The sequence below is a fragment of the Dipodomys ordii genome, unplaced genomic scaffold (assembly GCF_000151885.1).
Source record: "Dipodomys ordii isolate 6190 unplaced genomic scaffold, Dord_2.0 Scaffold95, whole genome shotgun sequence".
In the NCBI taxonomy this organism is placed as follows: Eukaryota; Metazoa; Chordata; class Mammalia; order Rodentia; family Heteromyidae; genus Dipodomys; species Dipodomys ordii.
In genome coordinates, this window is record NW_012267311.1 from 3,651,475 (window position 1) to 3,660,430 (window position 8,956).

An 8,956-nucleotide genomic window follows, 5' to 3' on the forward strand; every position below is an offset into this window, starting at 1 on the left:
TCATCTCTGCCTCACAGAAGTGACATCACAAAGCCCTTCCATTCCACAAAGAAAGAACAGAGTTATAGACCTTTGTCTGTCTTAAAGAAACTCACATGGCCATCCAGTGTTCAGATGAGGGTGTCTGGTTATCTGTCTAGGTTGTATAGCTTGGAAAAAGAGATGTCACAGTCACAGACCACATACACCTTCATCCTCACTCTCTTCTCTCTGTACCATGCTCAACTCTCTAATTCAGTAGTCTGGCCCCTGATTCCAGATAACTGACTCTTTATGTCCACAGCAAGCACAAGAAAGAGACAGAGAGAGAGATTGAAAGAGAGAGTGAGAGTAAGAAAGAGAAGTGGGAGGGAGGGAAGGAGGGAGGGAGGGAAGAAGGGAGGAAGAGAGAAAGGCCAAGTCGAAGGAAAGGAATTCCATGAACTACATTATCTTTACTGGGAAGATAACTAAAAAGTACACAATAGCCAGGTGCTGGTAGCTAACACCTGTAATCCTAGCTACTCAGGAAACTTAGATCTGAAGATCTCGGTTCAAAGCCAACCTGGACAGAAAAGACTCACCTCTAATAACTCAGGAAAAGCTGGAAGTGATGCTGTTGTTCAAGTGGAAGAGCACTAGCCTTGATCGAAAAAGCTCAGGGACAACACCCAGGCTCTGAGTTCAAGTTCCATGACTGACAATAAAAAAAAAGAAAGAAATCATACAGTAAGGTATGGAAGGCATCATATTGTCGAGTCTCAGGATCATATTTTTTTTTGGGGGGGGGTCCGGTCGTGGGGCCTGAACTCTGGGTCTGGGTGCTGTCCCTCAGCTCTTCAGCTCAAGGCTAGCGCTCTACCACTTGAGCCACAGCGCCACTTCTGGCTTTTTTCTTTTTGCTTATGTGGTGCTGAGGAATCGAACTCAGGGCCTCAGGCATGCAAGGCAAGCGCTCTACCACTGAGCCACCTTCCCAGCCCAAGATCATATTTTTTATGTCATAGGCTATGATGAGTGGGCCAGAATTGAAAGGTTCAGGAAGAGGATCAGGTAATATGGCAAGAAAAGCGCACAAAGCTACTGTACTTCTAAATATTTCTGGATGTGGATCTGTGGTTCAAGTGATAGAGCACTCACTAGCCTTAAGCAAAAAAGCTCAGGACAGCACCGAGGCTCTGAGTTCAAATCTTGGGACAGCTCTCCCCCAAAAAAAACTTGCATAAAGTTAAGAATTTGGGATGAGACAGGAAAAAATTGAACAAATTAAAGGATGGGTGATAGTATTAACCAAAGGATTTCAGTCTTCAAACTTTGTATGATCTAGCTTGAGACAGTACTGATTTTAAACACTGCCTTCCATAGACAGGAATGAGGCTTGTTTTGGTGCTATCCAAGGCTTTATTTTCCAGTGTTGTTCATTGGGCTTGTTCATAAAGATGTTACTGCCAAGACTTTTGACTGAGAGTTGTCAAACTTGTGAATCTTTGGTTGAATCTAGCATGTTTTGACTATGAGTTGCTTTTGAAAATCTGAATTTGAACACCTTTAGCTGTGATATAATCCCCCCCCCCTTCAACCGCATTAGTTCCACCATTGGAACCAATTGTGACACTTTGAGCACAAGTGTGAACATGTTAGCCTCATGGCCCCTGGTGATGTGAAGGCATGCCTCCAACATTACCCAACACTTAGGATTCATGGTTTGAACAAGGGAGATAAAGCACATGGAAAGCCTTTGTGAATACTGGAGGCCTACTCAACTATAGGAAATGTGCTTAAGTCTCTAAAATTTGCTTGTAGAAAATTTTCCAAAGTCACTACTTCCATTATAATGCTGCAATGACACAATTATTGTAGTAGAATTTCTTCCTGACTATCAGTATTATGGGTTATACAGCTTTCTAAGCAAAAAATCCTGATAGATATGCTAGTAATGTGAGTCTTGTCCCTCTGTATTAGCCTTAGGAATGAGTTTGATTGTGTGTCTTAGTCAGAAAATACCAGTGAATACTTCAGATGTACCAAGGTACTGGGACAGAGACCAATCACTAATTTTTTATGCAATAGCATCTTTATTCATTCCCACAGCCAGAATTTCTGGGCACTAGAGGGCAGCACATGCCCATTGAACAATTCTGTAAGTCTCGCTGCCTGGCAGTCAGTCTGTTCTAGTGGCTCTCAATACTGACCTCATATCAGGATCTCTCAGAGCTTGCAAAAAAAATATTTCCTGGCATCGCCCCAGACCTAATAAATTAAAATCTCTAGAAGCAGAATCCAGCAACCTATATATTAATTATTAAACTTAATCCTTAAGCTATAGGGTATTAGGTTATCCATGTACATTTGAGAATAACTGGTCTCTAAAACCCAACAAGTCTCTATTATTAGGCATTGATGAGAATCTAATGAGTCTCCCACTTAAAATTTGATTCACTTTCAGAGACATGTACTTCTCTTATGGAAATCTTAGTAAGCCCAAGGAACCTAGCTAAGAAATTTGATTTGATTTGATTTATGCCAGACCAAAGACACATCTCACCAAAAGGGGATCTTCATAAAGACAGAATCCTTTATATTCTAAGAAGTTATAGTAAAATAGGGAACAGAGGAGACATAAAGAAGGCAAATTAATATATAATATGAAGATCATAATTGACAACTTAGTGAAATGGACTGTTGTGGTTTGAATATGTTCCCTCAAATTTTGTGTATTCAGAAAGTTAATCCTCAGAATCCACAGCATTCAACCTCTTTGTGCCTTTTTTTTCTTTTTTGCACTTTTTGACATATGAGGATACAGCAAGAAGACTTTTTTTTAATCAAATGCTGGTACTTTATTTTGGACTTCCTAGCCTCCAGAAATGAGAGAATAAACTTCTGGTTCTAAAAAAAATTGACCTTGGCTGGGAAGGTGGCTCAGTGGTAGAGCGCTTGCCTTGCATGCCTGAGGCCCTGAGTTCAATTCCTCAGCACCACATATGCAAGAAGAAAAAAGCCGGAAGTGGCGCTGTGGCTCAAGTGGTAGAGCGCTAGCCTTGAGCTGAAGAGCTGAGGGACAGTGCCCAGGCACAGAGTTCAGGCCCCACGACCGGACCAAAAAAAAAAAATTGACCTTATTATGTTGGAAATGAACTATACAACTTGTGGATGGGGGTGGGAGGGAAAAACTGGGAATAAGTGAGAGAAGGAGTGATATTGTCCAAAAGGAAATATATCCGTTACAAGACGTATGTAACTGTAACCCTTCTGTACCTCACCTTTATAATAACAATTCAAAAATAACCTCTGCTAGATGCTTGTGGCTTACACCTATAATCCTAGCTACTCAGGAGGCTGAGATAGGAGACTCATGGTTCAAAGCCAGCCTGTGCAGTCCATGAGACTCTTACCGCCAATTAACCACCAACAAGCTAGAAGTGGAGCTGTGATTTAGTGGTTAAGCACTAGCCTTGAGTAGAAAAGCTCACAGACAGAGCCCAGGCCCTGAGTTCAAGCCCCATGACTGCCATACAAAAAAAAATTAACTTCATCTGATATACTCTGCATAACAGTAAAAAAAATGGACTAAGACACAGAAAACGCAAACTATTGAAATTTTCTCAAGCCAAATGTGATGGCTCAACCTGAATCCCAGCTTCTTAGGAGACAGAGATGAGAGGATTGTGGTTCCAAGAACAGGGGAAGGGGAAGTTAGCATTACTCAACCTCAAAAGACAAGCTGGGTATGGTGGCTCATACCTATATCCAGTGAGGAGGGAGGTAAAGGTAGGAAGATTATGGTTGAGGCTGGCCTGGATCAAGAAGTATGACCCTATCAAAAATAACTAAAGCAAGCAGGCACTGGTGGCTCACACCTGTAATCCTAGCTACTTAGGAGGCTGAGAGCTGAAGATCACAATTGAAAGCCAGCCAGGCAGGAAAGTCTGTGACATTCTTATCTCCAGTCAAGCACACACACACACAAAATAACCTGGAAGTGGATTTGTAGCTCACTTGGTAGAGTGTGGTAGAGTGCTAGCCTTGAGCACAAAAGCTCAGGGGCCCTGAGTTTGTGCCCCAGGCTGTCACAAAAGAAAATACACACCAAAACTCTAAAATCAAAAGAGTGTAACTCCAGTGAGAGAGCATCTGCCTAGCAAGTACAAGGCCCTAAGTTCAAACCCTAGGACTCTCTCTCTCTCGCTCTCTCTCTCTCTCACACACAAACACACACACACACACACACACACTTAAATAAATGGCATTTGTATTTAACTTCTTACTACAAAATGTTCTTGGCACAAGGAAAACTTTAGGCCTATGTTTCTTCACTAGTGAATTCTACCAAATATTTTATTATTGTGTTTATATCTCCAAAACTGTATATAAAAAGATTGAAAAGATGCAAAAAAGAGAGAGGCGGGGGAGATGCCGTGATCACGAAGGTGTTTTTCCAGGGCGAGGCTGATTGCACTCCGGATGTGCTGACCCCTGCCATTTCCCCAAATGTGGGAAACCCTGCCGCATAGTCTGTGGTAGTGGGGGACTGTGTTCACGCTCTCCCCTGGGAAAAAAAAATTTTTAAAGGAGGATGTTTTGTATCCTAACTAAACTATAACTACTGGGTAAAGACTTTGGGCTCTTGGTATATTTTCTCTCCCATTGCCTTCCTTCTAAAGACAGTTTTGCTGTTCAGAGTTTTTTGGGGATTTTATTATCTTAACCAGCCCAAGCTAAAATGTAAAATTCTGTAACTCATACAATACCAAAGCAGGGGAAAACATGTTCAAGACCTTTTTTACAATTTCATCTGGCAAGAAAGTCTGCCTATCTCCAGCTATGTGTGGACAGACAGGTAATCTTTACTTGTTTTATTCTGTCTTGAGGAGAGTTCAGCCAATAAAACTAGATAAAAAGAAACCAGTAAATAGAAGATGAAAAGATGCAAAAAATTTACAAAGGGAGGACATTTCTGGATAATAGTTTTGCATATAAACAAGATTTTGCTCTAAAGCAGAGGATCACTCCAAATGAAACAGGTAGGAAGCCCAGTGCTGTCTTGACAGATTTATGAGTCACTACAAATTTCTTCTTAAGCCTTGATAAAGCTGAGATACACAAAAATGAACATCTATAATCTTACTTAGATGACTCACTCTCTTCTATTAGAGTATCTCCTTTACCTCATAAGCTTTTCACTTAATAAACTTTCATTATGCTATGAATCTTGCTTGAAATCTTCTCTCTCAAGAACTGAGAATGCAACTGGAATCTAGTAACAACTCTGCCAACAAACTTAGAAAAACAATAAATATATGATCAGTTCAATAAAAGCAGAAATGGCAGCTGGGGATGTAGCTCAGTAGTGAAGCACTTGCCTAGTATGTGCAAGGCCCTGAATTTTATCTCCAGCATAGAAAAACAAAACAAAACAAATGTAGAAGAGGCATTTGACAAAATCCGGCACCCACTCCTCTTAAAAAAAAAATTATTTACAGGCACCTGTGGCTCACGCCTGTAATCCTAGCTATTCAGGAGAATGAGATCTGAGGATTATGGTTCAAAGCCTGCCCTGGAAGGAAAATCCATGAAACTCATCTCCAACTTACCACTAGAAAACTGAAAGTGGCACTGTGGTTCAAGTGGTAGAGCGCTAGCCTTGAGCTGAAGAGCTCAGGGACAGCGCCCAGGCCCACAGTTCAAGCCCCATGAGACAAAAAAAAAAATTACAGCCAGGTGCCAGTGACTCAAACTTCTAATCCTAGCTACTTAGGAGGTAGAGATCTGAGGATCATGGTTTGAAGACCACCCAAAAAGGAAAATCCCTGAGACTCTTACCTCCAATTAACCAATAAAAGCCAGAAGTGCAACTATGGTTCAAATGGTACAGCACCAGCCTTAAGTGCAAAAACTAAAGGACAGCACTCGGGTCCTGAGTTCAAACCCTAGAACTGGCATACACACAAAAAATTTACAAGCTCAAAATGAAAAGGAACTTCCACAGATAAAGAGCATCTCTAAATAACTTCCTAATGGTTGAAGACTGAATACTTTCTCACTTTAGATCAGGGTTATTTACTCAATAATTATTTTCCACATTGTAATGGAGGTTCTGACCAGTTCAGGAAAAGAATAGCCAGTGTTAAAAAGGAATAAGTAAAACTACCTGATTTTGTAAATAGCATGATTGTTTATATAGAAATGTGATAAAATATACTAAAAAAGGTCTAATAAATAAGGTCTAAGTGAGTTTTAAAAAGTTAAAAGATGCAGGATAATTGTACAAGAAGCAACTGGTTGCCAGATGTGATAGCTCATGCCTGTAATCTCAGCTACTAGGAGGCAAAGATCCACAGGACCAAGTTTACTAGCTGAACTCAGTGGTACAGGGCTGATCCCAGCTACAAAAGAGGTTGTAGGTAGGAGGATTGCGGCCTGTGGTGAGGCTAGTCTCAGGGAAAATTCTGAGACCTAGAAAACAAAACAAACAAAAACCTAAAACAAAAAAGGCTGGGAATGTGCTTGCCTAGAAAGTGTGAGGCAGTGAATTCAAATCCCAGTACAGCAAAAAACAAAAACAAAAACAAACAAACAAAAAAAAAACCCGATAAAAAATTTTTTTAATTGTGAAAATACTGTTCAGAGGGGTTACAATTACATGGGCAAGATAATGAGTACATTTCTTATCAAGCATTGTAGCCTCCTCCTTTGTTTCCCCTTCCCTTTCCTTCCCATTTACCCTCCCCCCCTACCCAATCCACCCGTGCCCACGCCCCCCTCCACCAAAGTTGTAAAGTTTGTTTTTTGACATAACCACTTGTACATCTCATTGGTGCAATGGTCCATCTGGATCCCTATTTAAATGATTTGTTTTTTCTCTTCCCCTCCACAAATTATACCAGTACCAAATACAGTGAAAGCAGGGGTTATACCATGGGGGAACAAAGAAATCATCTTATAAATATGTAAGAAACAATCGCATGAAAGAAAAAAATTTGAATACTTATCTTGGGGTTCATTTCCCTAACATCAACTTATCTGACCTTTCCTGCTTGACTCAGTCATATACTAGTTATTGCAAATAAGGGAAACCATGGGACCTATGTTTCTTTGGGCCTGGCTTACTTCACTTAATATAATTTTTTCCAAGTTTTTCCATTTCCTAACAAATGGGGCAATGCCATTCTTTCTGATGGAGGCATAGAATTCCATTGTGTATATGTACCACATTTTCTTGATCCATTCATCTACTGAGGGGCATCTGGGTTGGTTCCATATCTTAGCTATGGTAAATAATGCTGCAATAAATATAGTTGTGCTGGTAGCTTTAGTGTGGTCTTGTTTGTGAACATTTGGGTAAATGCCCAAAAGTGGGATTGCTGGGTCATAGGGGAGCTCTATGTGGAGTCTTTTGAGGAACCTCCATACTACTTTCCAAAGTGGTTGAACAAGTTTACACTCCCACCAACAATGCAGTAAGGTTCCTTTCTGTCCACATCCCTCCAGCATCTGTTGTTATTAGAGTTCTTGATTATAGCCATTCTAAGTGGGGTGAGGTGGTATCTCAATGTTGTTTTGATTTGCATTTCTTTTATGGCTAGAGAGGTTGAGCATTTCTTCATGTGTCTATTGGCTATCCTTCTTTCCTCTTCAGAGAAGTTTCTTTTTAAATCTTTAGCCCACTTATTTATTGGGCAGTTGTTTCTTTGAAGATTTGTTGTTGGGGGATTTAATTTTTTGAGTTCCAGGTATATTTTAGATATGAGACCTTTGTCTGTTGTATGGCTAGTGAAGATCTTCTCCCAATCCATGGGTTTTCTATTGATCTTGCTAGCTATGTCCTTTGCCATGCAGAAGCTCTGCAATTTTATGCAATCCCATTTGTCCAACCTTTCTTTGATTTGTTGTGTTTCTGGGTCTCTATTAAGAAAATTTGGGCCTGTGCCAAGGAGACCTAGGGTTTCTCCTATTCCATCCTGTAATGCCAAACCAATTAAATTTTATGTATTTGCAACAATCACAAGTTGTTAAGTTTTAAAATGCCATTTATAGCCCGGCGCCGGTGGCTCACGCCTGTAATCCTAGTTACTCAGGAGGCTGAGATCTGAGGATCGAGGTTCAAAGCCAGCCCAGGCAGGAAAGTCTGTGAAACTCTTATCGCCAATAAACCACCAGAAAACCGGAAGTGGCGCTGTAGCTCAAGTGGTAGAGTGCTTGAGCTGAAGAGCTGAGGGACAGCACTCAGGTCCAGAGTTCAAACGCCACGAGTGACAAAAATAAATAAATAAATAAAATAAAATGCCATTTATAATAACACTACAAACCTTGATAAATTTAGAGATAAATCTGACAAAAGATGTGGGAGACTTCGGCACTAAAAACTATAAAATACTTCTCAGGAAATTTAAAGATATTCACACTGGAGAGAGATAACTTGTTCAGAGAACTTGATATTGTTAGGATGTCTTTACTCCTCAAACTGATCTATAGATTCAGTGCAATCCTTATAAAACTCCCAGTAGGCTGTTTTGTAGAAATTGATCATCTGATTCTAAAGTTAGTATAGCAACAAAATCAACTTTGACAAAGAAGACTGACCTTGGAATACAGTTTTGACTTTTAAAGGTATAGTAGTCAAGCCGGGCGCCGGTGGTTCACGCCTGTAATCCTAGCTTACTCAGGAGGCTGAGATCTGAGGATCGCGGTTCAAAGCCAGCCCGGGCAGGAAAGTCTGTGAAACTCATATCTCCAATAAACCACCAGAAAACCGGAAGTGGTGCTGTGGCTCAAGTGGTAGAGCGCTGGCCTTGAGCTGAAGAGTGCAGGGACAGTGCCCAAGCCCAGAGTTCAAGCCCCATGACCGATAAAAAAAAAAAAAAAAAGGTATAGTAGTCAAAACAGTATGAGACAGGCAGAAAGACTGACAAGTACAGCAGTGGAACTGAAATAGCTCAGAAGGACCCAAATCTTCGTTAGAGAACTAGGGCAGCAG